This window comes from Triturus cristatus, chromosome 4_1 (assembly GCF_964204655.1).
Source record: "Triturus cristatus chromosome 4_1, aTriCri1.1, whole genome shotgun sequence".
Taxonomy (NCBI): domain Eukaryota; kingdom Metazoa; phylum Chordata; class Amphibia; order Caudata; family Salamandridae; genus Triturus; species Triturus cristatus.
Window position 1 is genome coordinate 150,692,847 of NC_140585.1, and position 20,085 is coordinate 150,712,931.

General features: G+C 36.1%; 29 non-coding genes across 29 annotated transcripts; all 29 read left to right on the plus strand.

The window, feature by feature from the left end:
- The first annotated feature begins 332 nt into the window (after positions 1-332).
- On the plus strand, positions 333-423 carry TRNAR-UCU (transfer RNA arginine (anticodon UCU)). The gene is given in 2 exon segments: positions 333-369; positions 388-423. It is a non-coding gene; the product is annotated as a tRNA-Arg (tRNA).
- Positions 424-882: 459 nt separating this feature from the next.
- TRNAK-UUU (transfer RNA lysine (anticodon UUU)) lies at positions 883-955 on the plus strand. The gene has a single exon. It is a non-coding gene; the product is annotated as a tRNA-Lys (tRNA).
- An 864-nt stretch (positions 956-1,819) lies between these two features.
- On the plus strand, positions 1,820-1,892 carry TRNAK-UUU (transfer RNA lysine (anticodon UUU)). Its single transcript has one exon. It is a non-coding gene; the product is annotated as a tRNA-Lys (tRNA).
- Positions 1,893-2,233: 341 nt separating this feature from the next.
- TRNAR-UCU (transfer RNA arginine (anticodon UCU)) lies at positions 2,234-2,324 on the plus strand. Its single transcript is given in 2 exon segments — positions 2,234-2,270; positions 2,289-2,324. It is a non-coding gene; the product is annotated as a tRNA-Arg (tRNA).
- Positions 2,325-3,167: 843 nt separating this feature from the next.
- On the plus strand, positions 3,168-3,258 carry TRNAR-UCU (transfer RNA arginine (anticodon UCU)). The gene is given in 2 exon segments: positions 3,168-3,204; positions 3,223-3,258. It is a non-coding gene; the product is annotated as a tRNA-Arg (tRNA).
- Positions 3,259-3,717: 459 nt separating this feature from the next.
- On the plus strand, positions 3,718-3,790 carry TRNAK-UUU (transfer RNA lysine (anticodon UUU)). The gene has a single exon. It is a non-coding gene; the product is annotated as a tRNA-Lys (tRNA).
- Positions 3,791-4,654: 864 nt separating this feature from the next.
- TRNAK-UUU (transfer RNA lysine (anticodon UUU)) lies at positions 4,655-4,727 on the plus strand. The gene has a single exon. It is a non-coding gene; the product is annotated as a tRNA-Lys (tRNA).
- A 341-nt stretch (positions 4,728-5,068) lies between these two features.
- On the plus strand, positions 5,069-5,159 carry TRNAR-UCU (transfer RNA arginine (anticodon UCU)). The gene is given in 2 exon segments: positions 5,069-5,105; positions 5,124-5,159. It is a non-coding gene; the product is annotated as a tRNA-Arg (tRNA).
- Positions 5,160-5,619: 460 nt separating this feature from the next.
- On the plus strand, positions 5,620-5,692 carry TRNAK-UUU (transfer RNA lysine (anticodon UUU)). The gene has a single exon. It is a non-coding gene; the product is annotated as a tRNA-Lys (tRNA).
- An 864-nt stretch (positions 5,693-6,556) lies between these two features.
- Positions 6,557-6,629, plus strand: TRNAK-UUU (transfer RNA lysine (anticodon UUU)). Its single transcript has one exon. It is a non-coding gene; the product is annotated as a tRNA-Lys (tRNA).
- A 342-nt stretch (positions 6,630-6,971) lies between these two features.
- Positions 6,972-7,062, plus strand: TRNAR-UCU (transfer RNA arginine (anticodon UCU)). The gene is given in 2 exon segments: positions 6,972-7,008; positions 7,027-7,062. It is a non-coding gene; the product is annotated as a tRNA-Arg (tRNA).
- Positions 7,063-7,521: 459 nt separating this feature from the next.
- On the plus strand, positions 7,522-7,594 carry TRNAK-UUU (transfer RNA lysine (anticodon UUU)). The gene has a single exon. It is a non-coding gene; the product is annotated as a tRNA-Lys (tRNA).
- Positions 7,595-8,458: 864 nt separating this feature from the next.
- On the plus strand, positions 8,459-8,531 carry TRNAK-UUU (transfer RNA lysine (anticodon UUU)). The gene has a single exon. It is a non-coding gene; the product is annotated as a tRNA-Lys (tRNA).
- Positions 8,532-8,872: 341 nt separating this feature from the next.
- TRNAR-UCU (transfer RNA arginine (anticodon UCU)) lies at positions 8,873-8,963 on the plus strand. The gene is given in 2 exon segments: positions 8,873-8,909; positions 8,928-8,963. It is a non-coding gene; the product is annotated as a tRNA-Arg (tRNA).
- Positions 8,964-9,807: 844 nt separating this feature from the next.
- TRNAR-UCU (transfer RNA arginine (anticodon UCU)) lies at positions 9,808-9,898 on the plus strand. Its single transcript is given in 2 exon segments — positions 9,808-9,844; positions 9,863-9,898. It is a non-coding gene; the product is annotated as a tRNA-Arg (tRNA).
- Positions 9,899-10,357: 459 nt separating this feature from the next.
- Positions 10,358-10,430, plus strand: TRNAK-UUU (transfer RNA lysine (anticodon UUU)). The gene has a single exon. It is a non-coding gene; the product is annotated as a tRNA-Lys (tRNA).
- A 1,601-nt stretch (positions 10,431-12,031) lies between these two features.
- On the plus strand, positions 12,032-12,122 carry TRNAR-UCU (transfer RNA arginine (anticodon UCU)). The gene is given in 2 exon segments: positions 12,032-12,068; positions 12,087-12,122. It is a non-coding gene; the product is annotated as a tRNA-Arg (tRNA).
- A 460-nt stretch (positions 12,123-12,582) lies between these two features.
- TRNAK-UUU (transfer RNA lysine (anticodon UUU)) lies at positions 12,583-12,655 on the plus strand. Its single transcript has one exon. It is a non-coding gene; the product is annotated as a tRNA-Lys (tRNA).
- Positions 12,656-13,519: 864 nt separating this feature from the next.
- Positions 13,520-13,592, plus strand: TRNAK-UUU (transfer RNA lysine (anticodon UUU)). Its single transcript has one exon. It is a non-coding gene; the product is annotated as a tRNA-Lys (tRNA).
- Positions 13,593-13,934: 342 nt separating this feature from the next.
- On the plus strand, positions 13,935-14,025 carry TRNAR-UCU (transfer RNA arginine (anticodon UCU)). Its single transcript is given in 2 exon segments — positions 13,935-13,971; positions 13,990-14,025. It is a non-coding gene; the product is annotated as a tRNA-Arg (tRNA).
- Positions 14,026-14,484: 459 nt separating this feature from the next.
- TRNAK-UUU (transfer RNA lysine (anticodon UUU)) lies at positions 14,485-14,557 on the plus strand. The gene has a single exon. It is a non-coding gene; the product is annotated as a tRNA-Lys (tRNA).
- An 864-nt stretch (positions 14,558-15,421) lies between these two features.
- On the plus strand, positions 15,422-15,494 carry TRNAK-UUU (transfer RNA lysine (anticodon UUU)). Its single transcript has one exon. It is a non-coding gene; the product is annotated as a tRNA-Lys (tRNA).
- Positions 15,495-15,835: 341 nt separating this feature from the next.
- Positions 15,836-15,926, plus strand: TRNAR-UCU (transfer RNA arginine (anticodon UCU)). The gene is given in 2 exon segments: positions 15,836-15,872; positions 15,891-15,926. It is a non-coding gene; the product is annotated as a tRNA-Arg (tRNA).
- A 459-nt stretch (positions 15,927-16,385) lies between these two features.
- TRNAK-UUU (transfer RNA lysine (anticodon UUU)) lies at positions 16,386-16,458 on the plus strand. Its single transcript has one exon. It is a non-coding gene; the product is annotated as a tRNA-Lys (tRNA).
- An 864-nt stretch (positions 16,459-17,322) lies between these two features.
- On the plus strand, positions 17,323-17,395 carry TRNAK-UUU (transfer RNA lysine (anticodon UUU)). The gene has a single exon. It is a non-coding gene; the product is annotated as a tRNA-Lys (tRNA).
- Positions 17,396-17,736: 341 nt separating this feature from the next.
- Positions 17,737-17,827, plus strand: TRNAR-UCU (transfer RNA arginine (anticodon UCU)). Its single transcript is given in 2 exon segments — positions 17,737-17,773; positions 17,792-17,827. It is a non-coding gene; the product is annotated as a tRNA-Arg (tRNA).
- A 460-nt stretch (positions 17,828-18,287) lies between these two features.
- Positions 18,288-18,360, plus strand: TRNAK-UUU (transfer RNA lysine (anticodon UUU)). The gene has a single exon. It is a non-coding gene; the product is annotated as a tRNA-Lys (tRNA).
- Positions 18,361-19,224: 864 nt separating this feature from the next.
- TRNAK-UUU (transfer RNA lysine (anticodon UUU)) lies at positions 19,225-19,297 on the plus strand. The gene has a single exon. It is a non-coding gene; the product is annotated as a tRNA-Lys (tRNA).
- A 342-nt stretch (positions 19,298-19,639) lies between these two features.
- Positions 19,640-19,730, plus strand: TRNAR-UCU (transfer RNA arginine (anticodon UCU)). Its single transcript is given in 2 exon segments — positions 19,640-19,676; positions 19,695-19,730. It is a non-coding gene; the product is annotated as a tRNA-Arg (tRNA).
- The last annotated feature ends 355 nt before the right edge of the window (positions 19,731-20,085 follow it).

The window sequence follows — 20,085 nt, forward strand, 5'->3', positions numbered from 1 at the left end:
TTAAAAGAAAAAGTATTCTGATTGTACATTCTTTTTGTGTTCCACTGCATGATGAATAAGATATTCCATTACCAAAATTAAAAAAAAACGTCTTTCATGGAGAAGTGAAAAACCCATCTGTCTCATATATCAGATGACGATACACTAAACTTAAGTTGTATGCAGACTTACCAACTGTATCATGTAGTTTGACACGGTGAATAACTTTTACCCAATTCAATATTCAAAATATAGCCATGGTTATAGTATCCAATGAACTTTATAAAGTTGATCAACAGCTCAAAGCTCATTATTTCATTTCTGAATATCTGTGCACCTCATTCAAGCAGATTGGCTCTGTGGCGCAATGGATAGCGCATTGGACTTCTAGGTGAATGTCAAGAAGGTATTCAAAGGCTGTGGGTTCGAATCCCACCAGAGTCAGTTTTATCCCTGTTTATTTCATAACTATTTAAAGAAGTTATAAGCGATGCATGCATGCTTCTGCTTCACCAAAATCATTTGCTAAAAAAGGTCAGTAAAAGGAAGTCTATTTTAAAGAGACACCGTTCAATTTGGGTAATCTATGCAGAAGAGGAAATTGTCAGCTGTACTGATGAAAATATAATTTACTCGGAAGTAAGATTTTGGGCCCTTCCTTAATTTTACCATGTCAATAAACACATATGAATTTGACGTCAGCAAAAAAATGAGATAGTAGCAACTTCAGGACTAAAAATAAGGTTACATTTACTGAAGAAATTTCAAATGCTTGAAATATCAATTCATTATTATATTCTAGTGTATTTGGTACCTTCTTCAGGTAACCATCTTAAGAAACATAGCGTTAGTTGGGACACTGCCAAATTTTGATTAGGTGATTTTGAGGTTTGCTGTATCAGAGCCTGGATAGCTCAGTCGGTAGAGCATCAGACTTTTAATCTGAGGGTCCAGGGTTCAAGTCCCTGTTCAGGCGGTTTGTTTAAAGAAAATGTACTCTAATGACATGCTCTTTTCAGGATCCAATGAACGAGTAGTCCCATTAGAGTAATTGCAAGTTACTCTTAATGGAGCCATTAAATACCCATCGGTCGTGTACCATTTGACAAGAGTTAAGAAGACTTACCGCAACGGTATCATGTCGTTTGAGATGTTGATTATCTTTTCCCCAATTCAATGTTCAAAATGGAACCCTGCTTATAGTTTCCAAATCACTTTATAAAGTTGGTCAACCGCTGATAGCTCATCTTTTTATTTGAGAATTTCTGTTCACCTTGTTGAATCAGGTTGGATCTCTGGTGCAATGGATAGCGGCTTGGGGTTCTAGGCGAATGTAGAGAAAGCATTCAAAGTCTTTGGGTTGGAATACTAGCTGGGTCAGTTTTATCCCTCCTTTATCTTATAACTAATTGAAACAGTAACAAACAATGCCTGCTTCTGCATAACCAGAGACATTTACCAAAACGGCAGTGAAAGAAAGTCTATTTAAACAGACACTGTTTGCTTTGAAAATGTTGCATAATCTATGCCCAAGAGTAAATTTCCAGTTATACTGCCGGACATGTAATTTAGTACCTAGTAATAGTATTTGGCCTTTTACTAATTTCACAATGTCAATTTAGAGACATGATTTCTAAGTCAGCCGAAAATGAGATAGAACGAATTTCAGGATTTAAAATAGATTACGTGTGCTGCTGAAATTTCAAATGCTTGAAATATCAATTAATTATTAAACTCTACATATTTGATTGCTAATATATGTAACCATATTAAGAATTAAAGTGTAGGTTGGTGTGCGTCCACATCATTTTTAGCTGATTTTTAGTTGCAGTGTTGCAGAGCCTGGATAGCTCAGTCGGTAGAGCATCAGACTTTTAATCTGAGGGTCCAGGGTTCAAGTCCCTGTTCAGGCGGTCGGCTACTTTAAAGAAAAAGTATTCTGATTGTAGATTCTTTTTGTGTTCCACTGCATGATGAATAAGATATTCCATTACCAAAATTAAAAAAAATCGTCTTTCATGGAGAAGTGAAAAACCCATCTGTCTCATATATCAGATGACGATACACTAAACTTAAGTTGTATGCAGACTTACCAACTGTATCATGTAGTTTGACACGGTGAATAACTTTTACCCAATTCAATATTCAAAATATAGCCATGGTTATAGTATCCAATGAACTTTATAAAGTTGATCAACAGCTCAAAGCTCATTATTTCATTTCTGAATATCTGTGCACCTCATTCAAGCAAATTGGCTCTGTGGCGCAATGGATAGCGCATTGGACTTCTAGGTGAATGTCAAGAAGGTATTCAAAGGCTGTAGGTTCGAATCCCACCAGAGTCAGTTTTATCCCTGTTTATTTCATAACTATTTAAAGAAGTTATAAGCGATGCATGCATGCTTCTGCTTCACCAAAATCATTTGCTAAAAAAGGTCAGTAAAAGGAAGTCTATTTTAAAGAGACACCGTTCAATTTGGGTAATCTATGCAGAAGAGGAAATTGTCAGCTGTACTGATGAAAATATAATTTACTCGGAAGTAAGATTTTGGGCCCTTCCTTAATTTTACCATGTCAATAAACACATATGAATTTGACGTCAGCAAAAAAATGAGATAGTAGCAACTTCAGGACTAAAAATAAGGTTACATTTACTGAAGAAATTTCAAATGCTTGAAATATCAATTCATTATTATATTCTAGTGTATTTGGTACCTTCTTCAGGTAACCATCTTAAGAAACATAGCGTTAGTTGGGACACTGCCAAATTTTGATTAGGTGATTTTGAGGTTTGCTGTATCAGAGCCTGGATAGCTCAGTCGGTAGAGCATCAGACTTTTAATCTGAGGGTCCAGATTAAAAGAAAAAGTATTCTGATTGTACATTCTTTTTGTGTTCCACTGCATGATGAATAAGATATTCCATTACCAAAATTAAAAAAAAACGTCTTTCATGGAGAAGTGAAAAACCCATCTGTCTCATATATCAGATGACGATACACTAAACTTAAGTTGTATGCAGACTTACCAACTGTATCATGTAGTTTGACACGGTGAATAACTTTTACCCAATTCAATATTCAAAATATAGCCATGGTTATAGTATCCAATGAACTTTATAAAGTTGATCAACAGCTCAAAGCTCATTATTTCATTTCTGAATATCTGTGCACCTCATTCAAGCAGATTGGCTCTGTGGCGCAATGGATAGCGCATTGGACTTCTAGGTGAATGTCAAGAAGGTATTCAAAGGCTGTGGGTTCGAATCCCACCAGAGTCAGTTTTATCCCTGTTTATTTCATAACTATTTAAAGAAGTTATAAGCGATGCATGCATGCTTCTGCTTCACCAAAATCATTTGCTAAAAAAGGTCAGTAAAAGGAAGTCTATTTTAAAGAGACACCGTTCAATTTGGGTAATCTATGCAGAAGAGGAAATTGTCAGCTGTACTGATGAAAATATAATTTACTCGGAAGTAAGATTTTGGGCCCTTCCTTAATTTTACCATGTCAATAAACACATATGAATTTGACGTCAGCAAAAAAATGAGATAGTAGCAACTTCAGGACTAAAAATAAGGTTACATTTACTGAAGAAATTTCAAATGCTTGAAATATCAATTCATTATTATATTCTAGTGTATTTGGTACCTTCTTCAGGTAACCATCTTAAGAAACATAGCGTTAGTTGGGACACTGCCAAATTTTGATTAGGTGATTTTGAGGTTTGCTGTATCAGAGCCTGGATAGCTCAGTCGGTAGAGCATCAGACTTTTAATCTGAGGGTCCAGGGTTCAAGTCCCTGTTCAGGCGGTTTGTTTAAAGAAAATGTACTCTAATGACATGCTCTTTTCAGGATCCAATGAACGAGTAGTCCCATTAGAGTAATTGCAAGTTACTCTTAATGGAGCCATTAAATACCCATCGTTCGTGTACCATTTGACAAGAGTTAAGAAGACTTACCGCAACGGTATCATGTCGTTTGAGATGTTGATTATCTTTTCCCCAATTCAATGTTCAAAATGGAACCCTGCTTATAGTTTCCAAATCACTTTATAAAGTTGGTCAACCGCTGATAGCTCATCTTTTTATTTGAGAATTTCTGTTCACCTTGTTGAATCAGGTTGGATCTCTGGTGCAATGGATAGCGGCTTGGGGTTCTAGGCGAATGTAGAGAAAGCATTCAAAGTCTTTGGGTTGGAATACTAGCTGGGTCAGTTTTATCCCTCCTTTATCTTATAACTAATTGAAACAGTAACAAACAATGCCTGCTTCTGCATAACCAGAGACATTTACCAAAACGGCAGTGAAAGAAAGTCTATTTAAACAGACACTGTTTGCTTTGAAAATGTTGCATAATCTATGCCCAAGAGTAAATTTCCAGTTATACTGCCGGACATGTAATTTAGTACCTAGTAATAGTATTTGGCCTTTTACTAATTTCACAATGTCAATTTAGAGACATGATTTCTAAGTCAGCCGAAAATGAGATAGAACGAATTTCAGGATTTAAAATAGATTACGTGTGCTGCTGAAATTTCAAATGCTTGAAATATCAATTAATTATTAAACTCTACATATTTGATTGCTAATATATGTAACCATATTAAGAATTAAAGTGTAGGTTGGTGTGCGTCCACATCATTTTTAGCTGATTTTTAGTTGCAGTGTTGCAGAGCCTGGATAGCTCAGTCGGTAGAGCATCAGACTTTTAATCTGAGGGTCCAGGGTTCAAGTCCCTGTTCAGGCGGTCGGCTACTTTAAAGAAAAAGTATTCTGATTGTACATTCTTTTTGTGTTCCACTGCATGATGAATAAGATATTCCATTACCAAAATTAAAAAAAATCGTCTTTCATGGAGAAGTGAAAAACCCATCTGTCTCATATATCAGATGACGATACACTAAACTTAAGTTGTATGCAGACTTACCAACTGTATCATGTAGTTTGACACGGTGAATAACTTTTACCCAATTCAATATTCAAAATATAGCCATGGTTATAGTATCCAATGAACTTTATAAAGTTGATCAACAGCTCAAAGCTCATTATTTCATTTCTGAATATCTGTGCACCTCATTCAAGCAGATTGGCTCTGTGGCGCAATGGATAGCGCATTGGACTTCTAGGTGAATGTCAAGAAGGTATTCAAAGGCTGTGGGTTCGAATCCCACCAGAGTCAGTTTTATCCCTGTTTATTTCATAACTATTTAAAGAAGTTATAAGCGATGCATGCATGCTTCTGCTTCACCAAAATCATTTGCTAAAAAAGGTCAGTAAAAGGAAGTCTATTTTAAAGAGACACCGTTCAATTTGGGTAATCTATGCAGAAGAGGAAATTGTCAGCTGTACTGATGAAAATATAATTTACTCGGAAGTAAGATTTTGGGCCCTTCCTTAATTTTACCATGTCAATAAACACATATGAATTTGACGTCAGCAAAAAAACTGAGATAGTAGCAACTTCAGGACTAAAAATAAGGTTACATTTACTGAAGAAATTTCAAATGCTTGAAATATCAATTCATTATTATATTCTAGTGTATTTGGTACCTTCTTCAGGTAACCATCTTAAGAAACATAGCGTTAGTTGGGACACTGCCAAATTTTGATTAGGTGATTTTGAGGTTTGCTGTATCAGAGCCTGGATAGCTCAGTCGGTAGAGCATCAGACTTTTAATCTGAGGGTCCAGGGTTCAAGTCCCTGTTCAGGCGGTTTGTTTAAAGAAAATGTACTCTAATGACATGCTCTTTTCAGGATCCAATGAACGAGTAGTCCCATTAGAGTAATTGCAAGTTACTCTTAATGGAGCCATTAAATACCCATCGGTCGTGTACCATTTGACAAGAGTTAAGAAGACTTACCGCAACGGTATCATGTCGTTTGAGATGTTGATTATCTTTTCCCCAATTCAATGTTCAAAATGGAACCCTGCTTATAGTTTCCAAATCACTTTATAAAGTTGGTCAACCGCTGATAGCTCATCTTTTTATTTGAGAATTTCTGTTCACCTTGTTGAATCAGGTTGGATCTCTGGTGCAATGGATAGCGGCTTGGGGTTCTAGGCTAATGTAGAGAAAGCATTCAAAGTCTTTGGGTTGGAATACTAGCTGGGTCAGTTTTATCCCTCCTTTATCTTATAACTAATTGAAACAGTAACAAACAATGCCTGCTTCTGCATAACCAGAGACATTTACCAAAACGGCAGTGAAAGAAAGTCTATTTAAACAGACACTGTTTGCTTTGAAAATGTTGCATAATCTATGCCCAAGAGTAAATTTCCAGTTATACTGCTGGACATGTAATTTAGTACCTAGTAATAGTATTTGGCCTTTTACTAATTTCACAATGTCAATTTAGAGACATGATTTCTAAGTCAGCCGAAAATGAGATAGAACGAATTTCAGGATTTAAAATAGATTACGTGTGCTGCTGAAATTTCAAATGCTTGAAATATCAATTAATTATTAAACTCTACATATTTGATTGCTAATATATGTAACCATATTAAGAATTAAAGTGTAGGTTGGTGTGCGTCCACATCATTTTTAGCTGATTTTTAGTTGCAGTGTTGCAGAGCCTGGATAGCTCAGTCGGTAGAGCATCAGACTTTTAATCTGAGGGTCCAGGGTTCAAGTCCCTGTTCAGGCGGTCGGCTACTTTAAAGAAAAAGTATTCTGATTGTACATTCTTTTTGTGTTCCACTGCATGATGAATAAGATATTCCATTACCAAAATTAAAAAAAAAACGTCTTTCATGGAGAAGTGAAAAACCCATCTGTCTCATATATCAGATGACGATACACTAAACTTAAGTTGTATGCAGACTTACCAACTGTATCATGTAGTTTGACACGGTGAATAACTTTTACCCAATTCAATATTCAAAATATAGCCATGGTTATAGTATCCAATGAACTTTATAAAGTTGATCAACAGCTCAAAGCTCATTATTTCATTTCTGAATATCTGTGCACCTCATTCAAGCAGATTGGCTCTGTGGCGCAATGGATAGCGCATTGGACTTCTAGGTGAATGTCAAGAAGGTATTCAAAGGCTGTGGGTTTGAATCCCACCAGAGTCAGTTTTATCCCTGTTTATTTCATAACTATTTAAAGAAGTTATAAGCGATGCATGCATGCTTCTGCTTCACCAAAATCATTTGCTAAAAAAGGTCAGTAAAAGGAAGTCTATTTTAAAGAGACACCGTTCAATTTGGGTAATCTATGCAGAAGAGGAAATTGTCAGCTGTACTGATGAAAATATAATTTACTCGGAAGTAAGATTTTGGGCCCTTCCTTAATTTTACCATGTCAATAAACACATATGAATTTGACGTCAGCAAAAAAATGAGATAGTAGCAACTTCAGGACTAAAAATAAGGTTACATTTACTGAAGAAATTTCAAATGCTTGAAATATCAATTCATTATTATATTCTAGTGTATTTGGTACCTTCTTCAGGTAACCATCTTAAGAAACATAGCGTTAGTTGGGACACTGCCAAATTTTGATTAGGTGATTTTGAGGTTTGCTGTATCAGAGCCTGGATAGCTCAGTCGGTAGAGCATCAGACTTTTAATCTGAGGGTCCAGGGTTCAAGTCCCTGTTCAGGCGGTTTGTTTAAAGAAAATGTACTCTAATGACATGCTCTTTTCAGGATCCAATGAACGAGTAGTCCCATTAGAGTAATTGCAAGTTACTCTTAATGGAGCCATTAAATACCCATCGGTCGTGTACCATTTGACAAGAGTTAAGAAGACTTACCGCAACGGTATCATGTCGTTTGAGATGTTGATTATCTTTTCCCCAATTCAATGTTCAAAATGGAACCCTGCTTATAGTTTCCAAATCACTTTATAAAGTTGGTCAACCGCTGATAGCTCATCTTTTTATTTGAGAATTTCTGTTCACCTTGTTGAATCAGGTTGGATCTCTGGTGCAATGGATAGCGGCTTGGGGTTCTAGGCGAATGTAGAGAAAGCATTCAAAGTCTTTGGGTTGGAATACTAGCTGGGTCAGTTTTATCCCTCCTTTATCTTATAACTAATTGAAACAGTAACAAACAATGCCTGCTTCTGCATAACCAGAGACATTTACCAAAACGGCAGTGAAAGAAAGTCTATTTAAACAGACACTGTTTGCTTTGAAAATGTTGCATAATCTATGCCCAAGAGTAAATTTCCAGTTATACTGCCGGACATGTAATTTAGTACCTAGTAATAGTATTTGGCCTTTTACTAATTTCACAATGTCAATTTAGAGACATGATTTCTAAGTCAGCCGAAAATGAGATAGAACGAATTTCAGGATTTAAAATAGATTACGTGTGCTGCTGAAATTTCAAATGCTTGAAATATCAATTAATTATTAAACTCTACATATTTGATTGCTAATATATGTAACCATATTAAGAATTAAAGTGTAGGTTGGTGTGCGTCCACATCATTTTTAGCTGATTTTTAGTTGCAGTGTTGCAGAGCCTGGATAGCTCAGTCGGTAGAGCATCAGACTTTTAATCTGAGGGTCCAGGGTTCAAGTCCCTGTTCAGGCGGTCGGCTACTTTAAAGAAAAAGTATTCTGATTGTACATTCTTTTTGTGTTCCACTGCATGATGAATAAGATATTCCATTACCAAAATTAAAAAAAATCGTCTTTCATGGAGAAGTGAAAAACCCATCTGTCTCATATATCAGATGACGATACACTAAACTTAAGTTGTATGCAGACTTACCAACTGTATCATGTAGTTTGACACGGTGAATAACTTTTACCCAATTCAATATTCAAAATATAGCCATGGTTATAGTATCCAATGAACTTTATAAAGTTGATCAACAGCTCAAAGCTCATTATTTCATTTCTGAATATCTGTGCACCTCATTCAAGCAGATTGGCTCTGTGGCGCAATGGATAGCGCATTGGACTTCTAGGTGAATGTCAAGAAGGTATTCAAAGGCTGTGGGTTCGAATCCCACCAGAGTCAGTTTTATCCCTGTTTATTTCATAACTATTTAAAGAAGTTATAAGCGATGCATGCATGCTTCTGCTTCACCAAAATCATTTGCTAAAAAAGGTCAGTAAAAGGAAGTCTATTTTAAAGAGACACCGTTCAATTTGGGTAATCTATGCAGAAGAGGAAATTGTCAGCTGTACTGATGAAAATATAATTTACTCGGAAGTAAGATTTTGGGCCCTTCCTTAATTTTACCATGTCAATAAACACATATGAATTTGACGTCAGCAAAAAAACTGAGATAGTAGCAACTTCAGGACTAAAAATAAGGTTACATTTACTGAAGAAATTTCAAATGCTTGAAATATCAATTCATTATTATATTCTAGTGTATTTGGTACCTTCTTCAGGTAACCATCTTAAGAAACATAGCGTTAGTTGGGACACTGCCAAATTTTGATTAGGTGATTTTGAGGTTTGCTGTATCAGAGCCTGGATAGCTCAGTCGGTAGAGCATCAGACTTTTAATCTGAGGGTCCAGATTAAAAGAAAAAGTATTCTGATTGTACATTCTTTTTGTGTTCCACTGCATGATGAATAAGATATTCCATTACCAAAATTAAAAAAAAACGTCTTTCATGGAGAAGTGAAAAACCCATCTGTCTCATATATCAGATGACGATACACTAAACTTAAGTTGTATGCAGACTTACCAACTGTATCATGTAGTTTGACACGGTGAATAACTTTTACCCAATTCAATATTCAAAATATAGCCATGGTTATAGTATCCAATGAACTTTATAAAGTTGATCAACAGCTCAAAGCTCATTATTTCATTTCTGAATATCTGTGCACCTCATTCAAGCAGATTGGCTCTGTGGCGCAATGGATAGCGCATTGGACTTCTAGGTGAATGTCAAGAAGGTATTCAAAGGCTGTGGGTTCGAATCCCACCAGAGTCAGTTTTATCCCTGTTTATTTCATAACTATTTAAAGAAGTTATAAGCGATGCATGCATGCTTCTGCTTCACCAAAATCATTTGCTAAAAAAGGTCAGTAAAAGGAAGTCTATTTTAAAGAGACACCGTTCAATTTGGGTAATCTATGCAGAAGAGGAAATTGTCAGCTGTACTGATGAAAATATAATTTACTCGGAAGTAAGATTTTGGGCCCTTCCTTAATTTTACCATGTCAATAAACACATATGAATTTGACGTCAGCAAAAAAATGAGATAGTAGCAACTTCAGGACTAAAAATAAGGTTACATTTACTGAAGAAATTTCAAATGCTTGAAATATCAATTCATTATTATATTCTAGTGTATTTGGTACCTTCTTCAGGTAACCATCTTAAGAAACATAGCGTTAGTTGGGACACTGCCAAATTTTGATTAGGTGATTTTGAGGTTTGCTGTATCAGAGCCTGGATAGCTCAGTCGGTAGAGCATCAGACTTTTAATCTGAGGGTCCAGGGTTCAAGTCCCTGTTCAGGCGGTTTGTTTAAAGAAAATGTACTCTAATGACATGCTCTTTTCAGGATCCAATGAACGAGTAGTCCCATTAGAGTAATTGCAAGTTACTCTTAATGGAGCCATTAAATACCCATCGGTCGTGTACCATTTGACAAGAGTTAAGAAGACTTACCGCAACGGTATCATGTCGTTTGAGATGTTGATTATCTTTTCCCCAATTCAATGTTCAAAATGGAACCCTGCTTATAGTTTCCAAATCACTTTATAAAGTTGGTCAACCGCTGATAGCTCATCTTTTTATTTGAGAATTTCTGTTCACCTTGTTGAATCAGGTTGGATCTCTGGTGCAATGGATAGCGGCTTGGGGTTCTAGGCGAATGTAGAGAAAGCATTCAAAGTCTTTGGGTTGGAATACTAGCTGGGTCAGTTTTATCCCTCCTTTATCTTATAACTAATTGAAACAGTAACAAACAATGCCTGCTTCTGCATAACCAGAGACATTTACCAAAACGGCAGTGAAAGAAAGTCTATTTAAACAGACACTGTTTGCTTTGAAAATGTTGCATAATCTATGCCCAAGAGTAAATTTCCAGTTATACTGCCGGACATGTAATTTAGTACCTAGTAATAGTATTTGGCCTTTTACTAATTTCACAATGTCAATTTAGAGACATGATTTCTAAGTCAGCCGAAAATGAGATAGAACGAATTTCAGGATTTAAAATAGATTACGTGTGCTGCTGAAATTTCAAATGCTTGAAATATCAATTAATTATTAAACTCTACATATTTGATTGCTAATATATGTAACCATATTAAGAATTAAAGTGTAGGTTGGTGTGCGTCCACATCATTTTTAGCTGATTTTTAGTTGCAGTGTTGCAGAGCCTGGATAGCTCAGTCGGTAGAGCATCAGACTTTTAATCTGAGGGTCCAGGGTTCAAGTCTAGGGGTGGGCGGAATTTGCTGAATTGCGTTACGCAAATCTCCGCGAAACGGTAAAAAATCTCCGCGAACACGCAGAAATTCCGCGAACACGCGGAATTGCTTGTTCGCGATGGTTTTTACCTGTTCACAATTGCTGTTTGCGTGCTCGGGGAGAAATATCTCGCGAACACGCATTTTGAGATCGCGAACAAGCAAAAATTTCGCGAAATCGCGGAAAGCAGACTTTTCCAGCAATTTCGCGTTCTCCGCGGAACGCGAAATTACGCAAATTCCGCAAATTCCGCGAGCGGAACGGAATTTACCGCCCAGGCCTATTCAAGTCCCTGTTCAGGCGGTCGGCTACTTTAAAGAAAAAGTATTCTGATTGTACATTCTTTTTGTGTTCCACTGCATGATGAATAAGATATTCCATTACCAAAATTAAAAAAAATCGTCTTTCATGGAGAAGTGAAAAACCCATCTGTCTCATATATCAGATGACGATACACTAAACTTAAGTTGTATGCAGACTTACCAACTGTATCATGTAGTTTGACACGGTGAATAACTTTTACCCAATTCAATATTCAAAATATAGCCATGGTTATAGTATCCAATGAACTTTATAAAGTTGATCAACAGCTCAAAGCTCATTATTTCATTTCTGAATATCTGTGCACCTCATTCAAGCAGATTGGCTCTGTGGCGCAATGGATAGCGCATTGGACTTCTAGGTGAATGTCAAGAAGGTATTCAAAGGCTGTGGGTTCGAATCCCACCAGAGTCAGTTTTATCCCTGTTTATTTCATAACTATTTAAAGAAGTTATAAGCGATGCATGCATGCTTCTGCTTCACCAAAATCATTTGCTAAAAAAGGTCAGTAAAAGGAAGTCTATTTTAAAGAGACACCGTTCAATTTGGGTAATCTATGCAGAAGAGGAAATTGTCAGCTGTACTGATGAAAATATAATTTACTCGGAAGTAAGATTTTGGGCCCTTCCTTAATTTTACCATGTCAATAAACACATATGAATTTGACGTCAGCAAAAAAACTGAGATAGTAGCAACTTCAGGACTAAAAATAAGGTTACATTTACTGAAGAAATTTCAAATGCTTGAAATATCAATTCATTATTATATTCTAGTGTATTTGGTACCTTCTTCAGGTAACCATCTTAAGAAACATAGCGTTAGTTGGGACACTGCCAAATTTTGATTAGGTGATTTTGAGGTTTGCTGTATCAGAGCCTGGATAGCTCAGTCGGTAGAGCATCAGACTTTTAATCTGAGGGTCCAGGGTTCAAGTCCCTGTTCAGGCGGTTTGTTTAAAGAAAATGTACTCTAATGACATGCTCTTTTCAGGATCCAATGAACGAGTAGTCCCATTAGAGTAATTGCAAGTTACTCTTAATGGAGCCATTAAATACCCATCGGTCGTGTACCATTTGACAAGAGTTAAGAAGACTTACCGCAACGGTATCATGTCGTTTGAGATGTTGATTATCTTTTCCCCAATTCAATGTTCAAAATGGAACCCTGCTTATAGTTTCCAAATCACTTTATAAAGTTGGTCAACCGCTGATAGCTCATCTTTTTATTTGAGAATTTCTGTTCACCTTGTTGAATCAGGTTGGATCTCTGGTGCAATGGATAGCGGCTTGGGGTTCTAGGCTAATGTAGAGAAAGCATTCAAAGTCTTTGGGTTGGAATACTAGCTGGGTCAGTTTTATCCCTCCTTTATCTTATAACTAATTGAAACAGTAACAAACAATGCCTGCTTCTGCATAACCAGAGACATTTACCAAAACGGCAGTGAAAGAAAGTCTATTTAAACAGACACTGTTTGCTTTGAAAATGTTGCATAATCTATGCCCAAGAGTAAATTTCCAGTTATACTGCTGGACATGTAATTTAGTACCTAGTAATAGTATTTGGCCTTTTACTAATTTCACAATGTCAATTTAGAGACATGATTTCTAAGTCAGCCGAAAATGAGATAGAACGAATTTCAGGATTTAAAATAGATTACGTGTGCTGCTGAAATTTCAAATGCTTGAAATATCAATTAATTATTAAACTCTACATATTTGATTGCTAATATATGTAACCATATTAAGAATTAAAGTGTAGGTTGGTGTGCGTCCACATCATTTTTAGCTGATTTTTAGTTGCAGTGTTGCAGAGCCTGGATAGCTCAGTCGGTAGAGCATCAGACTTTTAATCTGAGGGTCCAGGGTTCAAGTCCCTGTTCAGGCGGTCGGCTACTTTAAAGAAAAAGTATTCTGATTGTACATTCTTTTTGTGTTCCACTGCATGATGAATAAGATATTCCATTACCAAAATTAAAAAAAAAACGTCTTTCATGGAGAAGTGAAAAACCCATCTGTCTCATATATCAGATGACGATACACTAAACTTAAGTTGTATGCAGACTTACCAACTGTATCATGTAGTTTGACACGGTGAATAACTTTTACCCAATTCAATATTCAAAATATAGCCATGGTTATAGTATCCAATGAACTTTATAAAGTTGATCAACAGCTCAAAGCTCATTATTTCATTTCTGAATATCTGTGCACCTCATTCAAGCAGATTGGCTCTGTGGCGCAATGGATAGCGCATTGGACTTCTAGGTGAATGTCAAGAAGGTATTCAAAGGCTGTGGGTTTGAATCCCACCAGAGTCAGTTTTATCCCTGTTTATTTCATAACTATTTAAAGAAGTTATAAGCGATGCATGCATGCTTCTGCTTCACCAAAATCATTTGCTAAAAAAGGTCAGTAAAAGGAAGTCTATTTTAAAGAGACACCGTTCAATTTGGGTAATCTATGCAGAAGAGGAAATTGTCAGCTGTACTGATGAAAATATAATTTACTCGGAAGTAAGATTTTGGGCCCTTCCTTAATTTTACCATGTCAATAAACACATATGAATTTGACGTCAGCAAAAAAATGAGATAGTAGCAACTTCAGGACTAAAAATAAGGTTACATTTACTGAAGAAATTTCAAATGCTTGAAATATCAATTCATTATTATATTCTAGTGTATTTGGTACCTTCTTCAGGTAACCATCTTAAGAAACATAGCGTTAGTTGGGACACTGCCAAATTTTGATTAGGTGATTTTGAGGTTTGCTGTATCAGAGCCTGGATAGCTCAGTCGGTAGAGCATCAGACTTTTAATCTGAGGGTCCAGGGTTCAAGTCCCTGTTCAGGCGGTTTGTTTAAAGAAAATGTACTCTAATGACATGCTCTTTTCAGGATCCAATGAACGAGTAGTCCCATTAGAGTAATTGCAAGTTACTCTTAATGGAGCCATTAAATACCCATCGGTCGTGTACCATTTGACAAGAGTTAAGAAGACTTACCGCAACGGTATCATGTCGTTTGAGATGTTGATTATCTTTTCCCCAATTCAATGTTCAAAATGGAACCCTGCTTATAGTTTCCAAATCACTTTATAAAGTTGGTCAACCGCTGATAGCTCATCTTTTTATTTGAGAATTTCTGTTCACCTTGTTGAATCAGGTTGGATCTCTGGTGCAATGGATAGCGGCTTGGGGTTCTAGGCGAATGTAGAGAAAGCATTCAAAGTCTTTGGGTTGGAATACTAGCTGGGTCAGTTTTATCCCTCATTTATCTTATAACTAATTGAAACAGTAACAAACAATGCCTGCTTCTGCATAACCAGAGACATTTACCAAAACGGCAGTGAAAGAAAGTCTATTTAAACAGACACTGTTTGCTTTGAAAATGTTGCATAATCTATGCCCAAGAGTAAATTTCCAGTTATACTGCCGGACATGTAATTTAGTACCTAGTAATAGTATTTGGCCTTTTACTAATTTCACAATGTCAATTTAGAGACATGATTTCTAAGTCAGCCGAAAATGAGATAGAACGAATTTCAGGATTTAAAATAGATTACGTGTGCTGCTGAAATTTCAAATGCTTGAAATATCAATTAATTATTAAACTCTACATATTTGATTGCTAATATATGTAACCATATTAAGAATTAAAGTGTAGGTTGGTGTGCGTCCACATCATTTTTAGCTGATTTTTAGTTGCAGTGTTGCAGAGCCTGGATAGCTCAGTCGGTAGAGCATCAGACTTTTAATCTGAGGGTCCAGGGTTCAAGTCCCTGTTCAGGCGGTCGGCTACTTTAAAGAAAAAGTATTCTGATTGTACATTCTTTTTGTGTTCCACTGCATGATGAATAAGATATTCCATTACCAAAATTAAAAAAAATCGTCTTTCATGGAGAAGTGAAAAACCCATCTGTCTCATATATCAGATGACGATACACTAAACTTAAGTTGTATGCAGACTTACCAACTGTATCATGTAGTTTGACACGGTGAATAACTTTTACCCAATTCAATATTCAAAATATAGCCATGGTTATAGTATCCAATGAACTTTATAAAGTTGATCAACAGCTCAAAGCTCATTATTTCATTTCTGAATATCTGTGCACCTCATTCAAGCAGATTGGCTCTGTGGCGCAATGGATAGCGCATTGGACTTCTAGGTGAATGTCAAGAAGGTATTCAAAGGCTGTGGGTTTGAATCCCACCAGAGTCAGTTTTATCCCTGTTTATTTCATAACTATTTAAAGAAGTTATAAGCGATGCATGCATGCTTCTGCTTCACCAAAATCATTTGCTAAAAAAGGTCAGTAAAAGGAAGTCTATTTTAAAGAGACACCGTTCAATTTGGGTAATCTATGCAGAAGAGGAAATTGTCAGCTGTACTGATGAAAATATAATTTACTCGGAAGTAAGATTTTGGGCCCTTCCTTAATTTTACCATGTCAATAAACACATATGAATTTGACGTCAGCAAAAAAATGAGATAGTAGCAACTTCAGGACTAAAAATAAGGTTACATTTACTGAAGAAATTTCAAATGCTTGAAATATCAATTCATTATTATATTCTAGTGTATTTGGTACCTTCTTCAGGTAACCATCTTAAGAAACATAGCGTTAGTTGGGACACTGCCAAATTTTGATTAGGTGATTTTGAGGTTTGCTGTATCAGAGCCTGGATAGCTCAGTCGGTAGAGCATCAGACTTTTAATCTGAGGGTCCAGGGTTCAAGTCCCTGTTCAGGCGGTTTGTTTAAAGAAAATGTACTCTAATGACATGCTCTTTTCAGGATCCAATGAACGAGTAGTCCCATTAGAGTAATTGCAAGTTACTCTTAATGGAGCCATTAAATACCCATCGGTCGTGTACCATTTGACAAGAGTTAAGAAGACTTACCGCAACGGTATCATGTCGTTTGAGATGTTGATTATCTTTTCCCCAATTCAATGTTCAAAATGGAACCCTGCTTATAGTTTCCAAATCACTTTATAAAGTTGGTCAACCGCTGATAGCTCATCTTTTTATTTGAGAATTTCTGTTCACCTTGTTGAATCAGGTTGGATCTCTGGTGCAATGGATAGCGGCTTGGGGTTCTAGGCGAATGTAGAGAAAGCATTCAAAGTCTTTGGGTTGGAATACTAGCTGGGTCAGTTTTATCCCTCATTTATCTTATAACTAATTGAAACAGTAACAAACAATGCCTGCTTCTGCATAACCAGAGACATTTACCAAAACGGCAGTGAAAGAAAGTCTATTTAAACAGACACTGTTTGCTTTGAAAATGTTGCATAATCTATGCCCAAGAGTAAATTTCCAGTTATACTGCCGGACATGTAATTTAGTACCTAGTAATAGTATTTGGCCTTTTACTAATTTCACAATGTCAATTTAGAGACATGATTTCTAAGTCAGCCGAAAATGAGATAGAACGAATTTCAGGATTTAAAATAGATTACGTGTGCTGCTGAAATTTCAAATGCTTGAAATATCAATTAATTATTAAACTCTACATATTTGATTGCTAATATATGTAACCATATTAAGAATTAAAGTGTAGGTTGGTGTGCGTCCACATCATTTTTAGCTGATTTTTAGTTGCAGTGTTGCAGAGCCTGGATAGCTCAGTCGGTAGAGCATCAGACTTTTAATCTGAGGGTCCAGGGTTCAAGTCCCTGTTCAGGCGGTCGGCTACTTTAAAGAAAAAGTATTCTGATTGTACATTCTTTTTGTGTTCCACTGCATGATGAATAAGATATTCCATTACCAAAATTAAAAAAAATCGTCTTTCATGGAGAAGTGAAAAACCCATCTGTCTCATATATCAGATGACGATACACTAAACTTAAGTTGTATGCAGACTTACCAACTGTATCATGTAGTTTGACACGGTGAATAACTTTTACCCAATTCAATATTCAAAATATAGCCATGGTTATAGTATCCAATGAACTTTATAAAGTTGATCAACAGCTCAAAGCTCATTATTTCATTTCTGAATATCTGTGCACCTCATTCAAGCAGATTGGCTCTGTGGCGCAATGGATAGCGCATTGGACTTCTAGGTGAATGTCAAGAAGGTATTCAAAGGCTGTGGGTTCGAATCCCACCAGAGTCAGTTTTATCCCTGTTTATTTCATAACTATTTAAAGAAGTTATAAGCGATGCATGCATGCTTCTGCTTCACCAAAATCATTTGCTAAAAAAGGTCAGTAAAAGGAAGTCTATTTTAAAGAGACACCGTTCAATTTGGGTAATCTATGCAGAAGAGGAAATTGTCAGCTGTACTGATGAAAATATAATTTACTCGGAAGTAAGATTTTGGGCCCTTCCTTAATTTTACCATGTCAATAAACACATATGAATTTGACGTCAGCAAAAAAACTGAGATAGTAGCAACTTCAGGACTAAAAATAAGGTTACATTTACTGAAGAAATTTCAAATGCTTGAAATATCAATTCATTATTATATTCTAGTGTATTTGGTACCTTCTTCAGGTAACCATCTTAAGAAACATAGCGTTAGTTGGGACACTGCCAAATTTTGATTAGGTGATTTTGAGGTTTGCTGTATCAGAGCCTGGATAGCTCAGTCGGTAGAGCATCAGACTTTTAATCTGAGGGTCCAGGGTTCAAGTCCCTGTTCAGGCGGTTTGTTTAAAGAAAATGTACTCTAATGACATGCTCTTTTCAGGATCCAATGAACGAGTAGTCCCATTAGAGTAATTGCAAGTTACTCTTAATGGAGCCATTAAATACCCATCGGTCGTGTACCATTTGACAAGAGTTAAGAAGACTTACCGCAACGGTATCATGTCGTTTGAGATGTTGATTATCTTTTCCCCAATTCAATGTTCAAAATGGAACCCTGCTTATAGTTTCCAAATCACTTTATAAAGTTGGTCAACCGCTGATAGCTCATCTTTTTATTTGAGAATTTCTGTTCACCTTGTTGAATCAGGTTGGATCTCTGGTGCAATGGATAGCGGCTTGGGGTTCTAGGCTAATGTAGAGAAAGCATTCAAAGTCTTTGGGTTGGAATACTAGCTGGGTCAGTTTTATCCCTCCTTTATCTTATAACTAATTGAAACAGTAACAAACAATGCCTGCTTCTGCATAACCAGAGACATTTACCAAAACGGCAGTGAAAGAAAGTCTATTTAAACAGACACTGTTTGCTTTGAAAATGTTGCATAATCTATGCCCAAGAGTAAATTTCCAGTTATACTGCTGGACATGTAATTTAGTACCTAGTAATAGTATTTGGCCTTTTACTAATTTCACAATGTCAATTTAGAGACATGATTTCTAAGTCAGCCGAAAATGAGATAGAACGAATTTCAGGATTTAAAATAGATTACGTGTGCTGCTGAAATTTCAAATGCTTGAAATATCAATTAATTATTAAACTCTACATATTTGATTGCTAATATATGTAACCATATTAAGAATTAAAGTGTAGGTTGGTGTGCGTCCACATCATTTTTAGCTGATTTTTAGTTGCAGTGTTGCAGAGCCTGGATAGCTCAGTCGGTAGAGCATCAGACTTTTAATCTGAGGGTCCAGGGTTCAAGTCCCTGTTCAGGCGGTCGGCTACTTTAAAGAAAAAGTATTCTGATTGTACATTCTTTTTGTGTTCCACTGCATGATGAATAAGATATTCCATTACCAAAATTAAAAAAAAAACGTCTTTCATGGAGAAGTGAAAAACCCATCTGTCTCATATATCAGATGACGATACACTAAACTTAAGTTGTATGCAGACTTACCAACTGTATCATGTAGTTTGACACGGTGAATAACTTTTACCCAATTCAATATTCAAAATATAGCCATGGTTATAGTATCCAATGAACTTTATAAAGTTGATCAACAGCTCAAAGCTCATTATTTCATTTCTGAATATCTGTGCACCTCATTCAAGCAGATTGGCTCTGTGGCGCAATGGATAGCGCATTGGACTTCTAGGTGAATGTCAAGAAGGTATTCAAAGGCTGTGGGTTTGAATCCCACCAGAGTCAGTTTTATCCCTGTTTATTTCATAACTATTTAAAGAAGTTATAAGCGATGCATGCATGCTTCTGCTTCACCAAAATCATTTGCTAAAAAAGGTCAGTAAAAGGAAGTCTATTTTAAAGAGACACCGTTCAATTTGGGTAATCTATGCAGAAGAGGAAATTGTCAGCTGTACTGATGAAAATATAATTTACTCGGAAGTAAGATTTTGGGCCCTTCCTTAATTTTACCATGTCAATAAACACATATGAATTTGACGTCAGCAAAAAAATGAGATAGTAGCAACTTCAGGACTAAAAATAAGGTTACATTTACTGAAGAAATTTCAAATGCTTGAAATATCAATTCATTATTATATTC